This window comes from Marmota monax, unplaced genomic scaffold, assembly GCF_021218885.2.
Source record: "Marmota monax isolate L192 unplaced genomic scaffold, Marmota_monax_Labrador192_F-V1.1 WCK01_AAM20220418_F8-fsc00211, whole genome shotgun sequence".
Classification (NCBI taxonomy): Eukaryota; Metazoa; Chordata; class Mammalia; order Rodentia; family Sciuridae; genus Marmota; species Marmota monax.
The window spans coordinates 1,455,114-1,480,045 of record NW_026694080.1 but is presented as its reverse complement, the minus strand read 5'-3'; the positions used below and the strand labels follow the sequence as shown (position 1 = coordinate 1,480,045).

General features: G+C 53.3%; 1 protein-coding gene across 2 annotated transcripts in view; it reads left to right on the top strand.

Moving 5' to 3' along the window:
- The window catches only part of Pacsin1 (protein kinase C and casein kinase substrate in neurons 1), a 49,517-nt gene that overhangs the window by 11,273 nt on the left and 13,312 nt on the right, over positions 1-24,932 (top strand). Inside the window, exon 1 of one of the 2 annotated variants that reach the window (XM_046464557.2) lies at positions 20,027-20,217. The exons of the other annotated variant lie outside the window; for it this stretch is intronic. The gene's annotated coding sequence lies outside the window, so the exon portion shown is untranslated. Of the gene's footprint in view, positions 1-20,026; positions 20,218-24,932 lie in introns of those variants that run through there. 2 annotated transcript variants of the gene reach the window in all.

The window sequence follows — 24,932 nt, the reverse complement described above, 5'->3', positions numbered from 1 at the left end:
TGGGGGGCCAGAGCCTGCCTGGAAAGGCCCAGGAGGGAGTGAGTGGAGGCCGGAGGTGGCCGGGCCTTCCCGGGCAGCCTCCACCACCCAGGGCTGAGCCAGGGCAGGGCCCCCAGTCTGGGGAGGGCCTGTTTCTCTTACATGAGGGAAATGACAGCGCGTCTCACTTGACAGAGAGGCTCTGCGGTGAGGGAGACCTGGTCCTGGGGGGACGGGGGACGGGGAGCACGGTGCAGGGGACCAGGGCTTTGGGACAGTGTGGTGCTGTCCTTAGACTCAGTGCAGTCCTCAGCTGAGAGCGAGGAAGGAGGCCGTGTCCCAGCCTCTGGGTGACATGGGGGCCATCATCCCCGCCTTGTAGGTAAGAACACTGAGCGCAGGTCACTTGGAGGAAGGAGCAGGACTGGGGTGTGAAGGGCCCTGGGGCCCCAGGTGTGTGACTGTCAGGGTGTGACCGAAGTCCCCTCCAAACCCACGGTGAATTCCAGTCGCCACTGGAACAGCACTGAGGGGCGGCCCCAAGGCCATTAGTCCATGAGGGCTGCAGGCAGATGCCTGATGGCGAGAGTGGGCTCGAGCTGTGAGCCTGCAGCCTCTTTTCCTTCTGCTTTCCACCATGGGATGAGGCAGCACCCAAGTCCCCACCCGATGCTGCTGGCACCTTGATCATGGACTTAGTGGGCTCCAGAATTGTGAGAAATAAGGACCTGTTCATTGTAAATGACCCAGTCTGTGGGATCTGTTATAGCAACACACATGAATGAAGGCAGCCTGCCCTCCAGCCCCAGGCCTCGTCTAGCCCTTCAACTGCAGGGAGAACACTAGGACCAGAGAGGGGAGGTGACTGCCCCAGGGTCACACAGCAAGGTGACATTGCTGCCCATGGTCCTCCCCCCCCTTACAGTGCTGGGGATGGAGTCCAAGGCCTTCCTGTTCCCAAGCTCTCGCCTCAGATCTAATAGGTACCACACACTGGGCTGTCCTGTTCCTTCCCACCTGCAGCCTCCCTGGATGCTGTCTTCTGTGGGTCCCTTTGATGTGACCCCGTCTTTCCTCCTGCCGTGGAGCCTTGGTTCAGTTGCTCCACGTGCTGGGACAGCGTCTCTTCTCCATTTCCCCAGACCCCAGCCAGGGGTTTCTCAACTTCTGATTTAACTGGGCTGCGGCCTGGGAGTTGGTGAATTTTTGGATCGAGGACTAACGTGCATGCACGTCGGTGTTCATGGAACAGGATGCAGAACACTTCCAGAAGATTCCCTCACGCCCCTTCCTGGGGAATACCTGCCCTTGTAGCCACGGTTCCACGTCCTGTCATCGTGGATCAGATCTGTCTGTTCTGGAGCGTCCTGTGGAATGTGCTCTTTTGCTCGGTGAGGTCATCCATGACCTGGGAGGTGACAATTGTTCTCCCTTGTTTCACTGTTGGGAGCTGTTGGTCTGGCCCCTGGAGAAACAGAGTGGAGTTTGGATGCAGAAGACGTGGGTGTAGGGGGTTTGGGTGCTGGAGGTGGCTCTGGGGAAGGGCAGGATTCAGGGATGTGGATTGGGCTGAAGAAGAGGTCACTGAAGAGGCTTCTGCCCACCCCCACAAGCCCTCAGGCTGGGTTGGCTCTTGAGAGTTGTCCAGGATTGAGCAGGGGGCCCAGGCCTTTGTGACCCCCTGTTGACCTGTCACTCATGCAGGCTGACTCCAGGGAGGAGTGTGATCCTGGGAGGCGGCTCCCGTAGGTCAAGGGCAATGCCATCAGCAGGCCACACTCCCACCACCAGGTCCAAAGCACCCTTGGAGCTGTGGGGAGTGCCCGGGTGTCCTCCAGCACCCTCTGTCGTCCCCCTCAAGCACCCAGAGGTCTGCGCCCTGGTAATAATTCACCGTCTGGGAGCGGCTCCTCTGGAATTCAGTTTGGTCTCCTCCTGGGGAGAGTGAGAACGGCAGGGCCAGCAAGATGGCGCCAGGCTCATGACCATCGGTGTCAGGGCCACCTCTGCCCGAGCCCCTCCCTGGCCCTTGGCTAGCAGCTGGAGCACTAGAGTCACCTGTCCACCCTCCACACGGGGCAAGGGTCCCAAGAGACACCTGGGAGCCCCCTGGGTGCCAGAGCTATTTCCCTGCCCCTCGGTGTGCGCTGTGTGGCCCCTTCAGATGACAGGGTGGTGACGCCTTTTGTTTGTTTTGCCATAAGGAACCCGAGGAGGGGAGGGCAGCTGTAGCTGAAAGCTTCATGGGACTCTTGGTGGCTCCTGCAGAAGCCTTTCCGCTGTGGGAAGCAGGATTTCTGGGCCTGTGACGCAGACTTGTCACAGGGTGTGACAGTGAGTGGGACCTCTCCTGTTTCCACCCTGTTGTTCTTGGAAGCCAAGATTCCACCCACTGAGGGTGCAGCACCACGCAAGGACCCCACGTTTAGAATGTGACCACGTCCCCAAAGAGGGCTTTCCGGCCTCGTGGGGGACGGCCCAACCTGGCACCTCAGCTGTTTCTTTCCTCCTTCTTCTTTTATTTTTTACTTTGAGTCAGTGTCTTGCTACGTTGCTGAGGCTGGCCTTGAACTTGAGATAGCCCTGCTCAGCCTCTGGAGCCCCTGGGAGTACAGGTACGTGCCCCTGCACCACTGCGCCCAGCTCCAGTTGTTTTTATTTTTTTATTTTGAGACAAGATCTTGACAAGTTTCCCAGGCTGGCCTCCAGCTTGAGATCCTCCTGCCTCAGCCTCCCAAGTTGCTGGGATTATAGGCAGGCCCTGGCCTCTTTTTATCATCCTCATTATTTTTAATTGACAAATAAAAATTGTCTATATTTAGGGTGTCCAACCTGATGTTCCCAAATTTCTATGGTTGTGGAATGGCTGAGTCAAGCCAATGAACACATGTTTCACATTGCACACTTCTGTATGTGGGGAAAACCCTTAAAATCTACTCTCAGCAATTTTTGAGAATACAGTACGCTGATGCTCACGACAGTCCAGTCAGGTCAGCTGCATCTTCAGAAGGTGGTGCCCTGCCCTCTGGGTGGCCGTTCCGGGTGGTGCTGGTGTCCTGTGCCCACAGCCACACCCCCTTTGCTGGATGCAGTTTTAGAGGCTAGTTAGGGTCATTGTCCCACCTTGCTTCTGCCAGGGCAGCCCTGCCACCTGGCCCCTCCCGTGGGGTCCTCCCCTCTGCAGCTGTGGGGACTCCCAGCTCAGGCCTTCAGCGTCACCTGGAGCTGCGCAGGGCTGTCCTGGTGGCTTGCTGAGTGTCCTGGACCCTTCCTGCAGGGCTGGACAGACATGGGGTTCTGAGCAGGCCTGCTTCTCCCAGCCTTCTGACCCCCTCCCCGCCTGAGCTGGCAGAGGGTGTTAGCTCCAGGATCACGGGATTGTCCCGCCTGGTGTCCTCCCCGACCTCGGTCCAGCCAGGCCACTCACTCCCCGCGCTCCCGCCTCTGCTGGTAGTTCTGCCATGGTCCAGTCCTGTGGCGGCCTTTCCTCCCCCAGCTCTGGCAGGGACAGGGTGTCACTCTCCCTGGAGGCTGGTGGTGGCCAGGAGCCGGTGACTCTGGATCTGAAGGAGGATCCTCGGCGTCATCTTTAAACAGGGACAGCTGGGCTCCGAGGGCCGGCTCCAAGGGCCAGTTCCGAGGAGGTTCGTGCTTTCCTGGGAAGTCACAGACTCAGGGTGGGCGGAGATTCACGCCTCTCTGTCGCCGCCTCTCATGATGGGACCCAGGCCTGCTCCCAGCTTTGCCCACCCACCCTCTGGCATCTGCAGGGGAGGAGAACATCTGCGGCCAAGGAGGCCCTTGATGCACACCTGGCCTTCAAGTAGTGATGGGCCACTCGCAGCCTTGCATGTGAGCCCCCAGAACAGCCGCCCCATCCTGGGGGCTCCATAATTAATGACAACGCCCCCCACCTCTCAAACTTGGGAGGTATTGCCACTGAGATCTGGGGAAAGTTCACAGTTGCATTTGGCTGCTTGGGGGCCGTTGGCTCACCTGGCGCCAGGTGTGGGACTCAGTGTCCTGTGTTCAGAGACCGATTCCGGGAACCTCTCCTGACCCCAGCTGCAGTCAGTGTGCAGGGAGACAGGGTCTCGCTCTGTTGCCCAGGTTGGTGTCAGAGTCCTGGGTTCCAGAGATCCTCCTGCCTCAGCCTCCCGCACAGCTGGGACTATAGGAACGCGCCCCTCACTTTGAACACTTGTCAGGAGCTCCTCTCTTCCCTCGCTCGCCCTGCTCTGTTCTCTCTTCTCCTCTGTCAACGCTCCTAACGTCCACTCTCTCCTCCCTTCCAAACATGCAGGATCTCAGGGAGGTATTAGGTGGAAAGTTCACTGAGTGGATTTATTTATACTAACATGTGAATGACTCCCATCTGTTCCAGTGACTATTTAGACGTGCAAGAGAAGGAAGTTTTTGTCATTGGGAATGTTAAATGAGAGAAGGAACTAGAAAAATTAAGGAATTATTTCCTGTGACCCCTAATATTCTCCAAACTGGGTTGGTGATTGAACTCACACAAGGGAACTTTTAAAAAGCAAAACCAAACGAGAACACTTGAGTGTTACAGGAGACTCTCAGGGTAGACAGCACAGATGCACCTTATTTATTTATTTATTTTTTGTGCTGGGGATTAAACCCAGGGGCACTTTACCACTCAGTTACATCCCGAGTCTTTTTTTTATTTTGAGATAAGGGTGTCACTAATTTGCCCAGGCTGGCCTCAAATTTGTCATCTTCTTGCCTCAGTCTCCCGAGTAGCTGGGATCACAGGTGTTTGACACTGTGCCCAACTTGAATGGGCACTTTATTTTTTTATTTTTGTGGAGTACTGCAGTATCAAACCCAGGGGTGCTTTACCACTGAGCTGCACCCCAATCCTTTCTTAACTTTTAAAATAAGTTGATGAGGCTGGCCTTAAGCTTTTAATCCTCCTGCGTCAGACTCCCAAATTGCCAAAATAACAGGTATGCACCACCATGCCAAACTTGAAAGTGCATTTTATTTTTATTTTTTAAATTTTTTTGTAGTTGTAGAAGGACAGAATGCCTTTATTTATTTATTTATTTTTATGTGGTGCTGAGGATCAAACCCAGGGCCTTGCATGTGCGAGGTGTGCTCTACCGCTGAGCCCAACCCCAGCCCCCTTGACTGTGCATCTTAAAAGGAGATTTTATTGCACATTTGGTTTTAGAAGCTATTTTGTAAATCACACCCGAGTTCTAGTGGTTTCCATTCCCCCTGCTTTTAAAGGAGACTTACTCAAAGGACCCCTGTGGCTCACTGGGGCCCAGGAGTCTGCAGGTGGGGCCCAGGTGGGGAGCTCAGCTGCACACAGGCCACTCGTCCTTGGGGCTCAGCCTTGGTTTCTCCATCTCTGCGATGGGGCTGAACCCACTGCCTGTCGCCCAGCCCTGTGTTTGGAGCTGGCAAGTGACAGGCGGCGAGCCGTCCAGATGCAAGTGATTAGGCCTTGGGACAAAGGACAGCCTGTGACGGGGAGGACTCGGCACCTGGGCTGAAGCTTGGCCAGTGGCTCATGCGATAATTGCTGGGTAATTATGAGGAGCGCCAGGCCAACGGCTTCTCGTGCTCATTCTGCTCCCTGCAAAGGTCACATGGAAACGCCTGACGTCCCCCCTGGGAGCCAGGAGGCTGTGGCGGGTTGTCCGGGGGTCTCTGGGCTGCAGGCCCAGGCTCCAGCCGCTCAGGTGATCTCTGCCAGCCCGATGGGGAGGCAGGTGGAGAGGACCTGGCACAGAGGCTGCTGGCCTCCCCTCCCCGTCAGCTGGCAGGTAAAGATGGTGGTGTGCATCTCTCGGGGGACTGTTGAGGTGAAAGGTGGTGACGCTGGACCACAGGGCTGACATCCTGGCCTGTTCCTGGGGCCCTCCCATCCTGTCACCCTCCCTCCCAGCAGCCGGCCAGGCAGGTGCTGCAGGCATCTCTAGGTGAGAGACGAGGAGAGTGGGGGGGGCATGGCAGACGGACATTGAGGTCACTCCTGCTCCCTGGGAGGCTTCTCCCAGAGCCTGGCCTCCCGGGGTTCCAGGCCTGCTCACCTGCACCCCAGGCTCTCCCTCCTGAGCTTCCCCTCGTCTGCTCCACAGCTGCATCTGGCCGGTCCTGGAGCTGCCCTGGGGGCCAGGTCTCTGCAGTTCTGCAGCGTGGACGGCTGCCCATCCCTTTGTCTCCAGTGGGCTCTGATCTGTCCCTATGCCTCCCAAGGGGCCCTGGAGCTGAACCCATGGCAGACTCCCATTCAGCCCCTCAGATGTACCTAGCCCGACCCGTCAAGGTGGGGTAGCCCGTTTATTTGAGAAATTTCAGGGCTGGACTCTCCCATAGTCACCCCTGGGCCCAGCATATTGAGTGACTCCTCAGGCTAGAGACTGGGAACAGAGAGGGTAGGACAAGACGGCCCCAAGAATAAGATCTCAGGACAGTGGACCATGGGTGTCCGGCCAGTGTGCTCATGGAAATCACCCCGGGAACTTTGAGTTAATGCCTGGACTCACCACAGAGATCCTGGGGTACAGCCTGGACCTGAAGAGTTTTTGAAGTGTCCAAAATAAGGGCTGGTGCTCAGCGGTAGTGCTCTTGCCAAGCACATGAGGCCCTAGAACTGCAAAAAAAATAGTCTCCCAGGTGAGAAAACTGGGTAGCCACATGCGAAGAATAAAGTTGGACCTTACCTCACCGTACACAGACGTTAACTCAATAGACCAAAGACCTAAATATAAGGACTAAAATTATAAGATTCTTAGAAGAAAATATAGAAGAGAATCATCATGAATTTGGATTTGGCAATGGTTTCTTGGATATGACACTAAAAGCACAGGCATCAAAAGAAAAAAAATAAATTGGACTTCATTAAAATTAAAGCTTTTGTGAATCACAGGACGCTGTTGAGAACAAAAAAGCAGCCCAGGGAATAGAAGGAAACATTGACAAATCGTATATCTGATAAGGGATTATTATCCAGAATAAATAAAGAACTTCTACAATCCAACAACAAAACTCCAAACAACCCAGTTTTAAAAAATAGGCAAAGGACTGGAATAGCTCTTTCTCCAAAGATAAACAGATGGCCAACAAGCACATAAATCACTGTCCTGTGTCACTAATCATTAGGGAAATGCCAATCAATACTCAATGAGACACCACTGCATACCCATTAACACAGCTATTATTATAAAAACAGAAAACAAGTGTTGGAGAGAGAAATGAGAACCCTCGTGCATTGCTTGTGAGGATGTAAAACGGAGAAGCCTCTGTGGAGAAGTTTGTTGGTCCATTAAAAAGTTAATTATAGAGCCAGGTGCAGTGGCACACACCTGTAATCCCAGCAACTCGGGAGGCTGAGGCAGGAGGATAGCAAGTTCAAAGCCAGCCTCAGCAATCGAGGCCCTAAACTACTCAGTGGGACCCTGTCTCTAAATAAAATATTAAAAAGGGCTGGGGATGTGGCTCCGTGACTAAGTGCCCCTGGGTTCATTCCCCAAAACAAACAAACAAACAAACAAAAAAGTTACACGTAGAATCACTGTGTGATCCAGCAATCCTGCTTTTGGCTTTTGCCCAAAAGAACTGAGAACCAGGACTCAGACTCTGGAACGTGAGTGTTCATGGCAGTATTATGCACGGTGGCCAAAAGGTCAAGACAAGCCATCAACAGATGAGTGGATAAGCTGAGCGTGGTCTAGACATAAAATGGAAAGGTACTCACCCTTAAAAAGGAAGACAATTCTGAGAGCTGCCGCGATGCAGAAGGATCTTGAGAACGCTGTGCTGCGGGAAAGAAGCCGGAGGCAAATGGACGGATAAGTGATTCCATTTAACGTGAGGAACCTGGAGAAGGCAAATTCACAGGGACAAAATAGAACGGTGGCTGCCGGGGCGGGGTGGGGGGAGGACGGGGAGTTGGCTTTGCATGGGTATGGAGTTCTGTGCAGTACCTGGGGCAGGTGTGTGCTGGGTGCTAAACTGGGTGATCCAGGTAAGATTTTATGAATGGCATCCGCTCAGTCAGTGTCAGCTCATGATATCAGGGTGTGAACGTAGCATCATAGATGTGGTCGAACATATGAGACATGCCACGTGCTCTGCAGTGTTGGAAAGATTATTCAGGTCTCTCTTTTTTAATTTTTTATTTTTATTATTAGTTGTTCAAAACATTACAAAGCTCTTGACATATCATATTTCATACATTTGATTCAAGTGGGTTATGAACTCCCATTTTTACCCCGTATACAGATTGCAGAATCACATCGGTTACACATCCACGTTTTTACATACTGCCATAGTAGTGTCTGTTGTATTCTGCTGCCCTTCCTATCCTCTATTCAGGTCTCTCTTGAAAGAATTCTATGGAACAGTTGGAAGACGTGACTTCTGGGTTCAGATGTGTTAACCCTACAGACTTGATGAAGATGGTAATGGTAAGGAAGCCAAAACCAGAAAAAAAGCAACTTGGAACGGTTTAAACCACTTCTCAAATTTTGCGTACATGGATCACATGTCCCCTGTTTTTTTTTTTTTTAAATTTATCAGTTTTCCTTTTTCTTTTTCTTTTGAGAGAGAGAGAGAATTTTCTTTTTTAATATTTATTTTTTAGTTTTCGGCAGACACAACATCTTTGTTTGTATGTGGTGCTGAGGATCGAACCCGGGCCGCACGCATGCCAGGCGACCGCGCTACCGCTTGAGCCACATCCCCAGCCCCACATGTCCCCTGTTAAAATACAGACTCTACTTCAGCAGGTCCGGAGTGAGGAGGGGACTGGGATTCTCCCTCTCCAACAGGCTTTGGGTAGCACTGGTGTGGATGATCTAACAACCAGAGTTCCAGGAGTGAGGGTCCTCAAACATGGTCATCCATTGTGAGACTTGGAAATATGTTTTAAATGACTGGTGCTTGGGTCACCCCCTCAGAGTTTTTGATTTAGTTGGTGTGAGGTTTCCTAGGTAACCAGGCAGAAAGTTTAGAAAATACTTGCTTAAACAAGAAGAAAGATTCGTCATCCCTCTTACAAGGATCTCCTGAGAAAGGTGGCTTCCAGTTGTTTAACTCTGTGACTCAACCTCAAAGAACCAACTTCTTTTCCTCCTCAGTGAGGAGGTTTGGCCCTCAAGTTAGCTCCCTCTGGCGTTACAACATGGCTGCCATCGCACCGGATATCATGCGCAGACTCCACAAGGTCCAGAGACAAGAGACCGTTTCTTCCCAAATTTCTCTTTTCATCAACAAGGAAACTTTCTGGAAGTCTCTCAGCACTTTCACTTTAGTCTGATTAGTCAAAAGATCAGGAGTATCACAAATGGCTTAGCAGTTCTCAAAATGGGGTCTCTGCCCAAGAGCATCAGGATCTCCTGGGTACTTGATAGAAGTGTAAATTCTTAGCCCTATAATAGACCTACTGAATCAGAGATGTTGGAACAAGGCCAGCAATCTGTGTTTTAACAAGTCCTCCAGCTGATTTCAATGTCTGTTTACTTTTTTGGCATGTCTGCCAACTGGGGGTGGGTGTTGCTTCTATCAGTGAATTGAGGCCAGTGCTGCTAAACACCCGTGACGTGCAGGACAGCCCACAGCGAAGCAGCAGCCAGCCCAAGTGTCATGGTGTCCAAGTCAAGAAACCCCGGTTTACACCGAGTAGCATTTCCCACGAGCCTTTGTGTGTGTGTGTTCTGGGGATACAACCCAGGGCCTGGCACACACTAAGTCCATGCTCTGCCACTGAGCTGCATCCCCACCCTGAGTTACTTTTTTTTTTAGGTACCAGAGATTGAACCCAGGGGTGCTTAACCACTGAGCCACGTCTCTAGCCTTTTTTAAATATTTTATTTAGAGGCAGGGTCTCTCTGACTGGTTTAGGGCCTCCCTAAGTTGCTGAGGCTGGTTTTGAACTGGCTGGGATTACAGGTGTCCGTGACCGTGCCTGGCCTGAGTCACCTTTTTTTTTTTTTTTTTTCGGTACTGGGGAGCCAACCCAGGGCCTCATGCATGCTAGGTAGATGCTAAACCAGTGAGCTACACCCAGCCCAGCCTTATTTATTTATTTATCTATCTATTTATTTATTTATTTGTCTGTTTTTCTTTATTTTTATTTTTTTTATTTACATATCACAGTGGAATGCATTACAATTCTTTTTAAAAAGATATTCATTTTTTAGTTGTAGTTGGACACAATACCTTTGTTTTATTTATTTACTTTTATGTGGTGCTGAGGATCGAACCCAGGGCCTCGCACATGCTAGGCAAGCACTCTACTGCTGAGCCCCAACCCCAGCCCCATTACAATTCTTTTTTTTTTTTTTTTTTTTTTAAATATTTATTTCTTTTAGTTATTGGCGGACACAACATCTTTGTTTGTATGTGGTGCTGAGGATCGAACCCGGGCCGCACGCACGCCAGGTGAGCGCGCCACCGCTTGAGCCACATCCCCAGCCCCTACAATTCTTATTACATATATAGAGCCCCATTTTTTCATCTCTCTGATTGTATACATAGTATATTCACACCAATTCGCGTCTTCATACCTGTACTTTGGATAATAGTGATCATCACTTTCCACCATCATCAATTACCCCCTGCCCCCTCCCTTCCCCTCCCACCCCTCTGCCCTATCTAGAGTTCGTCTATTCCTCCCATGCTCCCGCTCCCTATCCCGCTATGAATCAGCCTCCTTATATCAAAGAAAACATTCGGCACTTGTTTTTTTGGGATTGGCTAACTTCACTTAGCATAATCTTCTTCAACTCCATCCATTTACCTGCAAATGCCATGATTTTATTCTCTTTTATTGCTGAATAATATTCCATTGTGTCTATATGCCACATCTTTTAATCCATTCATCTGCTGAAGGGCATCTAGGATGGCTCCACAGTTTAGCTATCATGAATTGTGCTGCTGTAAACATTGATGTGGCTGTGTCCCTGTCATATGCTGTTTTTAAGTCCTTTGGGTATAGACCAAAGAGAGGGATAGCTGGGTCAAATGGTGGTTCCATTCCCAATTTTCCAAGAAATCTCAATACTGCTTTCCACAATGGCTGCACCAATTTGCAATCTGAGCCCAGTTTTAAATTTTTATTTGGAGACAGGGTCTTGCCCAGTCTGGCCTTGAGCTTGTGATGGCCTTTCCTCTGCCTCCTGAGTAGCTGGCATTCCAGGGGCGCCCCCCCCACGTCCCGTCTGTATCAACCAGGACCCTGTTTAACCAGGGCAAAGGGGAATGGCTGTGAGGCCCCAACAGAGCCTGCCACCCAAACTTCCACGGTTGACCAGGCGTCCCCACCATCTGCTGCACACTGAGCTCTTTCTTGCTCGGTGAGCTCTTTCTCGGAAATAGACACAGAAATAGCACAAAATCTAAGTACGGGACTTGCAGGTCCGAGGCCTCTGAGTGTGAGGACGAGGCCGAGCCCAGCCCTCACCCCTCGGCCTTGAGTCCTGAGGGGAGCCGGGCCCCGGCAGGAGTCAAGTTTGGCTGACTCTTAAGTATTATTGTTAACGCTGTTTTATCAAGAGCTTAATCATCTCTCTAAATATAGTTCATGATCTGAAAGGTTGGCTGCTTCCCTAAGTGTGATTTTGCACCCTTTGGGCTTTTTTTTTTTCCTCCAAGAAAGGCAGCCACAGAACTAGAATGGGATGTGCAGGACCTGCCTTTGGGGTATGCCTGCATTGGTATTTTTCAACTATACCTTCTAGAACTGTCCATTGGCACTTCCTCTGACGGTGGCAATGTTCTACATCAGTGCTGTTCTGTTAGTGGCCACCAGCTATTGGGCACAGGGAATTTGGCTAATGAAACTGAGGAATTGATTTTTTTAAAACTGAATTTCCAATTTTATTCAATTTTTTTATTCACGCGGGGCTTCTATAATGGGCCATGCAGCTTTCCCGGTGGCCCCTGGCAGTCTCCTGGCCCAGGGGGGCCTCAAGAGGGGCTCAGCACACAGGATACATAGAGCTCGATGAACTGTGATTTAGAGGATGATGTGTCCTGTCAGTCTCAGTAGGAGGTCCCCTAAGCTCCAGAGAGGGCTCAGTATTTTGAATTTTGCAAAAATTTGTATCCAAATTCAACATTTTCCAAGCTGGGGCAGTCAAATCTATGTAGAAACTCAGATTTTTTGCTTTGATGGAAACTTTCTCAATTCAGTGTAGAAACGTTGGCTATCCTAGGCTTCCTGGAAACTCTATCTTGTAATTAATTGAGTAAAGAGTCATTTGCTGGGCATGGTGGCGCACACCTGTAATTTCAGCAACTTGTAGGCCGAAGCTGGAGGATTGCACGTTTGAGGCCAGCTTGGCAACTTAGTGAGACTCTGTCTAAAGTAAAAAATTAAAAGGTCGGAGGATGTAGCTCAGTGGTAGAGTGCTCTTGGATTCAATCTCCAATATGGCAACAACAACAACAAAAAAAGTTGTTTGTTTTCCAGTTTATTTAAAAAACTACTTAGCATGCAGGTTATTTGGTAGGCAGAAATCTTCCAAGACCTGGGGTTCCTGTGTGAAGAAATACATAGAGTCCCTTGGTGGTGAAGAGGATAGAATTTGCTAATCTGCCCAATTTGCTTAGTTTCAAACTGACACCCAGAGGAAAGCAACTTAGGTGGGCAGAGACAGGGCTGAAAGTCAGAGCCCAGGCCCGGGGAAGAAGCCAGTGTGTGGGCAGGAGGCTCGGGGTAGAGCCCAGGCCCAGCAGGCCTCAGTCCTGGGTTCAAATTGCTCTCCAGCAAAAAATAAATAAATAAGTAAAATAAAATTTTTTAAAAATATCCAGTATCTGAGTATGAGTGAGTGTGTGAATGTGTGTGTATGTGTGTGTGTGTGTCTGTCTGTCTGTCTGTCTGATCCAGGTGCGCCGGCTTCCCAGGGTGGTGATGGTGATGGTGTCTGTGGTCTTCCGTGATCCAGAACAGGGGAACAGTCTCTCTGATGGCCATCCTATAGGGTAGCCGGCACCGGCATCACGATGGGGAAAGGTTATAAAAAATGCAAATTCTTGGAACCCCCCCAGACCCGGGGTGGATGAGTACCTAGTGCTTCCTACCCTCCCTGGGCCCACAGCCTCTCCAGACTTCACGCCCTGGTGTAGCTCCTCCCATCTGGGTGTGGCCATGCAAGTTCTTCCAGCCAATGGGGCATCAGAAAACCTGACCTGCAGAGGATTCCTGGAGAAGGGCTTGCACGTGTCATTTGGCTGCTGGTTCTCGGAGCCCTGAGCTACTGTCTGAGCGGGTCCAGCTACCCTGCTGGAGAGGCTGTGATGGGAGAAAGGGAGACCAGGAGAGGAAGGGAGAGCGACAAGGACAGGCACCCAGCCGGGTACCCTTGCTGTCCCAGCTGGGGGTCAGTCAGGTGTGTGAATAAAGAAGCCGCCTTGGACTTTTCAGTTGAGGCCAGGCAAGAGCAAAACCATCCAGTGGAGCTCAGGCAACATAGAATAAGATAATAAATCATTGCTGCTTTAAGTCACTAAACTCTGGGAGCTTTATTAATCAGCAACAGACGACTGATAACCCTGCTGAATCTGAATCTACACGGCTGCAGCCGGAATTTATACTTTGAGCAAACCTCTGGGAGGGCCTGGTGTTCCTAAAGCCCGTGGAGTCCTGGAAGAGGCGCTGCATTTGGAATCCAAAGGCCTGATTCGAGTAGCCATGAGCTTAGGTCTTTGGACGTTTCTCAGCTTCTTAGGGCTCCATGTCCTTGTATGTAATAAAGAGCTAAGGACAGAGTCTAGGGATTACGGGGGAGAAAGTGCTCGTGAATTGGAACTGGTAGACAGAAATGAGGAGCTACGAGTTGCAAAAGTTGTGAGAGTTAAAGTGGCATTACTGTGGCTTGAGACTCTGAGGCAGGAGGATCAAGAGTTCAAAGCCAGCCTCAGCAAATTAGCAAGCCCCTGAGTAACTTAGTGAGACCCTAATGAAACAAAATACAAAAGGGGCTGGGGATGAGGCTCGGTGGTTAAGTGCCCTTGGGTTCAATCCCAGTACCACCCAAAACAAAACAAAACAAAACAAAACAAAAATAGATAAAGCTGGGAGGTTCTAAAGGGAGGGATCACATGCCTGTGTGCCTGGTAACGAGGGCTAGCCACAGACTCTGCCAGAACGACAACTTCACACACAAAATACTCTGCAAAGACGTCCACCCAAGAGCTGACTGTTCAGCCTCAGACCGCCACCACCCGTGTTATAATCCTCTGGCCAAGGAATACTGTTTCAAAATATCTGATGTAATCTCTCTCTTCTTGCCTTTAAAAACATCCCCCTTGAGCTTGGAATGTCGCTCAGTGGCAGAACACTTGCTTAGCGTGCCCAAGGCCCTGGGCTCAGTCCCCAGCATCATACACACATCTCAAAAAATGTCCCCTTGCCTCAACTTCCCTGAGTAAGCACAGAGCTTACCATGGCACATATTCCCATGGCAGTGCCGCCACGCTGCTCCGGAAGAGACGCGATCTTTGAGAATCTGTTTGCTCTTTAGCTGGACAGGTCACTGCTAGCCCTGCCGGCTGTGCTGGAGCAGGCCCGGGACACTGCAGCCTGCCTGGTGCTGACCTGTGACCCTATGGGACTATGATTCTGGCATCTTGGCCCAATTTAGTTCCCTGAGGTACCAGAGGTGAGGAAGTGGACTAGGACTGTCCTGTGGCTGGTGGTGTGGGGACAGTCCCTCCAACCCACAGCAAGTCCTGCCGCTCCACCTCTAGCAGGTGCCTGGCTCCCAGCTTTTGCCGTCTCCCCACTCTGGTTCACCGGGACTGATACAAGAGCCTCTTTGGTTTTTGGTTTCGTTGTTTATTTTTGTTTGTTGTGGTGCTGGGGTTGGAACTAGGCCTCACACATTCTAGGCAAGGGCTCTGACACTGAGATACACCTGTAGCCGTTTGTTTTGTTTTTAATTGAAGTATAACATAAGTTTACATATATTTTTAAATGAAGTAGGATAGAAGACATTTCCAGTGGCCAGAGGGATGCTCCCTCCTATTGGGTCCCCTGGAAGCAACTGCTGTTCTGACCTTAATCGCTAAAAAGTAGATTGGCCTATTCTTGATGTATCTGTAGTTTGTGTGTGTGTGTGTGTATATAAACTTCTTGGTAGTTACTCTAGGTGTTACCATATATATTTACCTATATCTGTATGTCTTTATACCCATCCATCCATGAGTTTGACCATCAGTCCATCTGTCTGTCTATCTATCCACCCACCCATCCATCCATCTGTCCATCTGTCTATTGGTGTCAACATTTTACCAGTTCAAGGAAAGTGTAGAGACTCACCCACACTCTAAGCCCCTGTATCCTCCCCATTTAAATCTAATTGTCTTGACTATTTCCTCTGCATCTGACCACATCCTCTTTTTTGCTTCAATCCTCAAACATAACATAGATCTCTATTTACCCACATTTTTACTTTCTGTTGTTCTCCACTCCCCCCATGCTCTGAGATTCCTTCTTTCATCCTTTCCTTTCTGTTCCAAGAACTCCCTTTAGCCATTCTAAAATCTGCTGAAGACCATTATCTTGCCACCTTCCTCTGGGAACACCTGGGTGCCCGTGCATGGCTGAGATATTTCCTCTGGATACAGGGTCCTGGGTCTGCCACTGCTTCCTGGCTGCCATTGTTTCTGGTGAGAAATCTGCTGTCATTCATTTTACCCTTTTAGATAAGGTGTCATTTCTCTCTCTATTTCTCTCTGCTTACAGATTGTTTCCTTGTCACTTCTTACATCCATTGTTTATCTTTTGCCAAATTTAGAATATACTTTTTTAGCCACTATTTCTTTGATACTTTTCTAGTCCCCACTCTTTCTCTTCTGCTTCTTGGACTCTGAAAACACGGATGTCAGGTCTTTTGTTACAGTCCCACGGGTTCCTGAGGCTTTGTTCTCCCCCACACTTGGTCCATTTTCTGCCTATTGTTCTGATTTGGGTAATTTCTACTGTTCGACTTCAAGTGCACCGACTTTCCCTTTCCTATCTCCATTCTGCTATTAAGCCCTTCCATTGAACTTAAAAATAAAATACCAGTGACTTCCCTTTACACTTAGAATCAAATTTAGAGTCCTCGCCATGGGCTCCGAGGCTCTACAGGATCTAGCCCCTGCCTTCTTTCTTTTTTGGGGGTGTATTTTGGGATTGAATCCAGGGTTGCTCTACCACTGAGCCACACCCCAGCCCTTTTTATTTACTTTTTGAGACAGGATCTCGATAAGTTGCCTAGGCTGGCCTTGAACTTGCCATCTTCTTGCCTCAGCCTCCGTGGTCACTGGGAATACAGGCATGTAATCCTCTGGCTCCCTCCTTCCTCTTGACTACCTTGCCTCGTTTAAGACCTCTTTGTCTAGCTTACTCCACCTGCCATCCATTCATCTACTCATCCGTCCACCAACCTGGTACTTCTCATACACCTGACTCTGGGGATCTTGTGAACATGCAGATTCTGATGCAGGATGTCTGGGTGGGACCAGAGAGTCTGCATTTCTTACCAGATAACAGGTGATGCCAAACTGCTGTTCCTTAGATCCGGGTTCTTGCTGGCTTGTTTGTCTATTTTGCAGTACTGGCCCTGGATGGAAACAGGGGCCTCGTGCACACTTAAACATGAACTCTAACACGAAGCCATGTGCCCAGTCTTGGACCCAAGCTTTGAGTGTCAAGGCCTTAACTGTCCTGAGCCTCAGTCTCCACAACCATATAACGATTCACTGTGAATCAGTGGAGTAAAAAGCTCCATGCATGCTGCTGGGACTCAGCAGATGCTCTGTGAGGATCCCTGGCCGCTTCTGGGTCCTGTAGGGCCACTTGACATTTTCTCTTTCTGAGTTGCCCACCCCCAGCACCCACCCATCTGCTCAGCCCCCTTTGAGACCCTCAGTGGAGCCCTGTCCATTTTATTTGCCCAGAGCTGGCCAGTCCTGCCCGTCATGCATGGGTAGGGGCTGGGGAGGACTCTGGCATTTTGACAGTCATGGGAACATTATGCAAATAGGATGCAAAGCAGCATCTAATGAGCCCTGATTGCATTTGCCCTAGTGGTGGGGAACACGTGGATAGCTGTGCTGAGATCAGGGAGGGCAGTGAATTTGGGGGTTAGGCAAAGAGGAGCTGGCAGGCATGAGGGCAGCTGCTCAGTGGCCTGGGCCTGACACCTTTCTCCTGTGTGGGCCAATCCCACTGTGAGGCTGGGCATGACTAAGCTGCACAAAGAGGGGCTGAGGTGAGGCATGGGGCAGGAGCTGTCCCTTGGCCTGCAGGTGGGGGAGCAGAGGGCTGCAGGTGGGTGACTCAGGGCCTTCCCAGCAGCAGATGGAGCCAGCTTAGGCTGCCAGTGGGGGTGGATGCTCTCTGGGCTGAGGAAGGAGAGGGTGACAGAAGGGGTCAGCTTCTCCCATGGGGTCTTTCTAGAATCCCAGAGTGGAAGGACAGGACTCTGGCTCTGCCAGATGGCAGATGGGGCTGGGCCAGACTCACTGGGGTGGGCTATCTTTGGTGTCCCCCCAGAGGAGCCCATTCTTTAGGAGAAAGATGATCCCGGGCTGGGGTTGGCAGGTGGGCCACAGGCTCTGTTACAGCACCTGGGAACTCAGTTCCTCCCCACCCAGGCTGAGGCCTCCTCCCTGTCCAGGAAGCCTCCGCTCTGGGGGGCCTGGCCTCCCCACCATCCTGTCCTGGGTTCTTCCTGAACTTTGCTGAGCACCCACAGACCTGGGGACAACTGGGGTTAGTCTTTTCTCAAGGCTAGAAGTCATCTCTGATGTCATTTGGGGGGTCTTCATTCCCACAACTTGACTGGTACTTTTAAGTACAAACAAGCCTTTTCTGAGGGCTGGGGATAGAGCCCAGTTGGTGAGCTTGCATGCACAAGGCCCTGGGTTCAATCCCCAGCACCACAAAAAAAAAAAAAAAGCCTATCCTGCCTTTGATCCAAGGATAAGAAGTTAATTTGAGTGAAACTTTAAGAAACTAGCGGCCGTGGCCATGTTTCCCATGAGGTCTTTCTTAATGGAATTTCTGTGGCACATGGAAAAGGCTTGTCAGGCCGAGGGTTCAAATCCCAGCCCAGGTCTTTACTGACTCCCTCACCCGGGATGATTGATCCACCTCTAAGCCTGTTTCTAGTCAGTCCAGTGACCTTGCCATATTGAGCTGCTGTGACTGCAGGAGAGGCCAGGAACTGGGACAGTGTTCAGTAACTCCCCTCCAAAGGCGGGGCTTTTTTGTGAGTGTGTGTGTGGTGCTGGGGACGGAACCCAGGCCCTTGTGCATGCGAAGCAAGCACTCTACCAACTGAGCTGTACCCCAGCCCCTGAGGCTGGGCTTTGTGTTGGTACTCTGCATCTCAGCACCTTAAACAGTTCCTGGCACAAAGCGGTGCCAAGTCAGCACTTGTTGAATGAACGAAACTCCCTATTTCATCTATTCCAAGATGATGTCCCCCTTCCATTTTGCCATCTCCAATATTGGGATGCTTCTTGCAATGTCTTAGTTTAATTGGCAGCAATCTTATGATTGAGAAGGATCTTAGATGTGATGAATATGGATGAGACTATCATTTTTATTCAGAGGCACGCTTTGGCTTCATGTTCGGAGAGCTTCTGGTTCTGTTCTGCAGTATCTGCCCTCTCTGGGGGTGGCGGTGTCCTTAGAATTGCCCTGGGGCACAGGGGTTGCATTGCCCCTTGCCTGAGGCCCCCAGGTGGTGCTGGGCTGGGTCCTTCTGTGCGCCCTGGATCCCAGTCCCATCTCAAGTCTCCTGCTGCTCTCCCCCCTTGTATGTTGTCCCTCCTGAGGGAGTAGCAGGGCCGTCTAAATTCCAGAATTCCCTCTGAAGAGGGAGAGGCGCTGTTTCACTCTACGCATGTAACTCCAAGTGCCAGGACTGGGCAGCGATGAAGGAGGTGGAGGGGATCTGTGTGAGTCCCCTAGGCTGGGTGTGGGGCTCTAAGCAGGATCTAGTTTGGAGCAGAAGGAGGATTTTCAGAATGGGGGTCATGGTGGAGCCCTTCTCCACTCCCCCCAGTTCCCCCCAGCCAGCAGCAGCCTGAGACACTGCACTGGGCAGATTAGTGGAGCTGACAGTCAAATCCTCTTCGGGGAAGATGGAAGCCACAGGACACTTTACTCCTATGGTCCCTCCCAAGGGCGTGTGTGTGTGTGTGTGTGTGTGCAACTGTGTGCATTTGTTCTGATGCCTGTAGATGTGTGTGTGTGTGGGGGGGTCTTAAAGATCTGTGTGTGTGGATGTTAGTGCTACATGTGTATGTGTGCTATGTGCACATGTGTAGGTAGACACACAGACTGGAAATGCATATGTGCAAATACGTGTAATGGCGTTTGTATCTGCAAGTGTGTTGTGGGGTGCACACAGGCACCGACACATGAGCAGTGCAAGCCCAGATGTAAGCTCTGAGGGATGTGTGGCGGCCTTGTCCTGTGGGAGGAGCATCAGAGTTGCAATCACAAGGCCTCAGGGCCTGCAGTGGCCAGTCCTGAGGAATCCCGAGTGTTCAAACACCCTGGACGTTTTACTGCTGTGGGCCTCAGAGCCAATCTATAAAATGGGTATGAAATTATAGATGAGCATGTCACAGTCAGCCTGGCTTAGAATAAAAAAGACTCAAAATAACTGAATTAGAGAATAAATAATTAAGAAAATAGCAGTGTTTTACAGAGCAGCATGCCCTAAGATTTTAAGCACCCAAAGGGAGTGCATGAAAAGGTGCTGTCCGGCAGGGAAGTTGGGAGCCAGGATCTCTTGGGGGGAGGGATGGAGGAAAGGGCGGCGAGCCGCGTCCCCGGCAGCCTGTCTGTAAAGGGAGGTGTGTGCGCCCCTGTAGACGCCGCGCGGTGCGGAGGGCGGGCGTCCCCTGGCGTACACCGGAGGGAGGTTGTCGCTGCGGAGCATTGCCCAGTTGCCATAGAAACGAGCAGAAGGAGGTGGGTGGCTGGAGAAGGAGGCGGGTCGGGAGGAGGGAGCCGGGAGGAGGCGGCGGTGGGGGGCGGGGAGCTGGCTCCTGCAGTTCTGGCGCTGCTGCCTTCCCGAGCGAGCGGCGGAGGGGACCCTAGAGGACAGAGCCCCCAGCCCGGCGCCAGGCCCCCTCCCCGCCTGCCACCACGGAGCAGAAGGAGGACGGCCAGCTCCTCCGGCACTGGCCCGACCCAGCTGGAGCAGTAAGGTCCCGCCTGCCGCAGGCTTGGTGCCCGGATCTGCCCAGGTAGGCTTTAGCGTGCAGAAGGGGCTGCGCCTGTCCTCCTGCCAGCGGCACCTGGTAGGAAGCGAGCAGGTGGGAGGTACAGGGGCCAGTGACCTGCTGGGGAGTGGGCTTGGGACACAACCAGCATCTGGAGAGGCTCTGGTCAGGACCTGGGTTTTCCCTTATCAGGAGGACTGTCCCCTGTCGCCTTTCCACCACAGCCACAGGTCCTGACTTTGTAGACATGCCCCCCAACCCGCCCTGAGGGCAAAGGGCGGAGGAGGGCTGGAACCTCCAGGACCCACAGTGCCACCCTTCCCCAGGGTCGGGGGCAGGAGCAGGGAGAAGTGGTCACCCACCCCCACTCAGGGCTCTGCTAGGTTCTGGACATTTGGAACAAATAGACTCACCTCCCACCCTGGACAGGGGACCCTGGATGGTCTGACCACCCTCTCAGGTGACCCTGGATGGTCTTGGCACTGGACTTGAGCCCCCTACTCAGGCAAGAGACACCTTCTCCTGCTCCAAGCTCAGCCCCTCCCCCTCTGCTCTCCCCGCAAACCAAGCGGACTCTTCTCACCCCAGGTCCCCAAAAGGACCCTTCTGCGCATCCCCAGGGTCTTCATGTTGGGTACAGAAGAGCGGGCTCTGGGTGGGGTGGGGGTGCCTGGCCCTCCCTCCCCTTCTCTCTGCTGTCCCTCTGCTGCATTGCTCCTGGGGACAGTCTCCTGCTGCTAGGGGAGCTGGGCACTGCGGAGGAGTCTTTGCCCGCTGCTCGGGAGGGGTGGGGTGGGGCTGGGGAGGAACTGGGCGCTCTGCCCCCGCACTGGGCAGGAGAGGGCTGGAGGGGCTGCAGGTGTGGGAGGTGGGCTGCCGGCTTTGCCCTGATTGGAGCTCTGGGGCCTTGGCGGTCATGGGCAGGAGATCCCCGCCTGAGGGCATCATTGGCATGCGGCCCTGGTAAGCTTAAGACCCTACCCCCTCTCCACCGGTCTCCTCCCCCCAGCACCCCTGAGAGCTTGGCTGGGTCCTTTATTAAGCCCCAGTGAGTGAGGCCTCTCCTTCCCCTGGGCACTTGGGGTCAGAGGATGTGATAAGGGACCCAAGGGGGTCTTGTTATGGGTAGGGGACACCTATGGAGGCTCACAGGTTTGTTTGGCTTCTGTCAATGTTGGGTGCACACTGCTGAGCGCTGGCCAGGGAGGCTCCCACTTTGGGGTCCAAGGCCTTGAAGGGGAGAGGGCAGGCCTGGGGGGTGGAGGACAGGCGGGGGGCTACAGAGCTGCCTGTTCACACTGGCGCCCTCCCCCCCCCCCCGTCCTGCTGCTCTGAACCCCATGGCCCTCCTCCACCAGGCCTGGGGCTGACATCTGTCCTCCACCCCCTCCAGCGCCTGGCTCGCTGGCCTGTGTGAGTCAGGTGCTGCCTCCACCCCCAGGGAGGGCCTTGGTGAGGCCTGGGGGTAGGTCCTCTTAGCAAGCTCCTCTAGGCCACCGTCCCATTCCTGCCCTCCCTGCTCCAGGCCACCTCTGCCTCCCTTGGTTTTTTATGGCCCCCTGCTCCTGTCAGGCTCTGTCTTTTCCTGCTGGCGGTCTCCTACTCTTGTTCTCCGAGACTCTGGAGCAGCCAGCCTGCTAGAATGGCCTCCCCAGGCCTGTTCTTGTCCCTGTCTCTCTCTCACACAGCCCAGGGCACCTGCCTCCCCCACCAGCTGTCCCCACTTCACAGGGAGCCCAAGGGAGGCCCAGAGTAACTCAGAGGCCTGGGCCAGGACTGGTAGAACGCTCTGGCCACAGTCTGGCTGGTCCTCCTGTACCCCCAGCGCAGGAGCTCAGAGGAGATGAGGCTCTTCATGGGCATTCAAGGTTCCAAAACTGGGCTCCTTTCTCCCAAAGCCAGCCCTCCCCCATGCCAGCCATCAGCCACTCCATCTGCCAGCCGCTCAGGCCAGAGCCACCCTCGACTCCTTCTCTACCTCCCAACCATTGGCAAATCCTTTTGGCTCAGGTGTCCCTGCACATCCAGCCCCACCCCCTGCTGCCCCCTCCTGGCATTACCACCTGGCTGAGCCCTGTGTGCCCTCACCAGGAGAATGCAGCCAAGGCCTCAGTTCCCTGCCTTCCTCACCCGCTCTAGACTGTCCTCCCCAGCCGCAGGTGAGCCTGGGAAACTGAAGCCAGATCACATCCCCCTTCTCCGGCCCTACAGTGGCTCCCATCTCACTAGGAGAAAGTCATGGCCCTTCCTCTGACCTGTGCGGCGCAAGTCATCATCTGCATCCTCAGCTCCCCCCACCTCCCTGACCTCACCCCTCCTCCTGCCGGCACCCACCTATTCCTGTTCCTTGACTGTGTCGGTCCTGCTTCTGCCCCAGGGCCTTTTCACAGCAGTGTCCTCTGGCTGCATGCTCTGCAAGGCTCCCTCAGGTGCTTGCTCAAATGTCACCTCGGAATGACCTTCTCTGACCATCCTGCATAGAAGAGCACCACTCCCAGCCTCCACCACCCCTCCCAGACTCCTTCCTGTCTTGTTTTTCTCCACAGTCCTGTCACCTTCCAACACCCTTTATCCTTTACCTGATTTCTTGTCCCTCCAGACCCTTTAGCATGGGAGTGCCAAGGCTCAGGAATGTCCTCGCCCTTTCACTTCTGTAGCCTCTGAGGTGAGGACGGGCCTTGGGGGTTGGCCCTCAGCACCTGTGCTCTAAAGGGGTCCTGGAATTTGTTCCTCATGGAGGATGCCAACCCCAGGCAGTAGCCAGGGACATGGGGTCAAAGGGGACACTGAGCATGGCCTGGGTCTCTGCTTCTTGCCTTTGCTCCGGCCAGAACAGTTCTGCAAGGCTGGGGGGAGGAGAGCTCCCAGTGCCACTGATGGGAGAGGCCAATGGCCCCCTCTGGCCATTCCTGGTTCTCTGCTCTGGGGAAAGCATGCTGCCCCCCACCCCAACAGGGGCGTGGCCTATAGGGCCCCCAGAGCACCAGGCCTGCTCTGCTCTCTAGGTGGCCACAGAATCAATGGACAGACAGACAGAGCCCTGCACAGGGCCCATGTGAGTGACCGCTGGTCTTGAGGAAGGAGGTGCCCAGAACAGAGAGTTGGGGGGCCTCTCTCCTGCTTCTGCATTTATGGGTGTCTCAGTTTTGGCCCCCAGAAGCCATCCTGAGAGGAGGGTGTGTTCTTGTGGGAGGTGTCCGCAGGACCCCCGAAGTGGCAACAGAATGAGACAGAGAGGGAAGGCCGCCCAGAGGGCCCTCTGTCCAGCAGGTTGTCACCCTGGGCAATACGGCCCCATCCTACTGGGAACTGGAGGCAGGTGCTGGTGCTTGTTCGCGACCGCAGGTCAGTGGCCAGGCTGCTCTGCCCTGCCCCATAGCTTGGCTATATTTCTTGTGTGGCTTTGCCTGCTCTGACATGAGGGTCCCCTAAAGGAGGTGTCTTGTAGCCTGTGGCCATTGACTCAGCCTTGGGGGTCCCCTAAGGCCTGTGGGCAGCAGAGCCTGGGTCCCCTGGTTGGGAGCAGGGGGCATGGGAGCTGCCCCTTGGGTGCATTTCCAGAGGGGGCGAGAGTGAGTCTGCGGCCTTGGGCTGCTAAGGGTGGGATGGGGAAGGGCAGGGCCAAGGCCAGCCGGGGGGCTGCCAGCTGAGCCCGTGAGGCTAGTTACAGTGGGCAGCCGTCAACCCTTTCCTCACTGGGACGCCTGAACCCACCCTCCGGCTGTGCCCTGGGTTTCCCTGGACCCCCAGCCCCACACCACCTCCCGTCTGTGTTTCCGTCCTCCCTGTCCTCCTTACCATTGCTGAAGGGAGTCCCCTTAGGGACTCCAGGGACTTCAGCACAGAGGAGGTGGAGGTCCCCTCCTGGTCTTAGAACTAGAGAGAAAACAAGAGGCAGCCAGGCCTGGGGTCTTCCTTTTGCAGGGGACCTGGGGGCCTAGGGATCCCAGGTAAGGTCCAGCAGCCCTGAAGGGGTCCTGGGGGTGTGAGCCGAGGGGCCAGTGGGTCCCCAGGAGAGATGAGCCTCTGTCCATCCGAGGCCTCTGCTGCAGGCAGTAGGAGCCAGGCTGACCCGGCCTCCTGTGCACGGCCACTCACTCCTCCTGCGTCTGCCCCCCCACAAGGGGACACAGAGGCACAGGGAGTTTGAATGACTTGTTGAGGGCACAGCCAGGAAGTGGCAGAGCCAGGATGTGAACCCAGTGTCCAGTCCTCTTCTCTGGCCCCGTGGACCGTGCTCCTGATGACCCTGGGAATCTGGGGCATCTCTGGGCTGTAGAGAGAGCAGCGGCCACCCCCAGCCCAAGAGGCATTGTTCCCAGCCGATGGGGTGTGACTCAGAATGGCCCCAGGTGGCAGGGAGAGGTGGACCAGGTTGGGGTTCAGAGAGGGCTGGCCCCTGACAGGAAGTAGGGCTCTGGGGGGAGAGGGGGATGGAAGAGGGGATGGCAGGCACCCCAGACAGGGAGGAGCCTGGCAGGGGGCTCCTCAGGCACATGGGCACAAGGAGGAGCGGGGACAGCACCTCACAGCTAACCAGAGTCCTTGTTCCACGTGGAGCCTCAACAGAGGCTGGTCTCCTGTGGCCGCACCTCAACTCAGTGAGCCTGCGCTTCTCTGGGAAGCGAGGACCAGGGAGCGCTGGAATGTGTGCAGGAACTTGGAGAGAGGAGGCCATGTGGGCTCCCCATAGAAGACCAGAGGCTAGGAGGACAGGAGAAACCACAGTGCTAGACTGG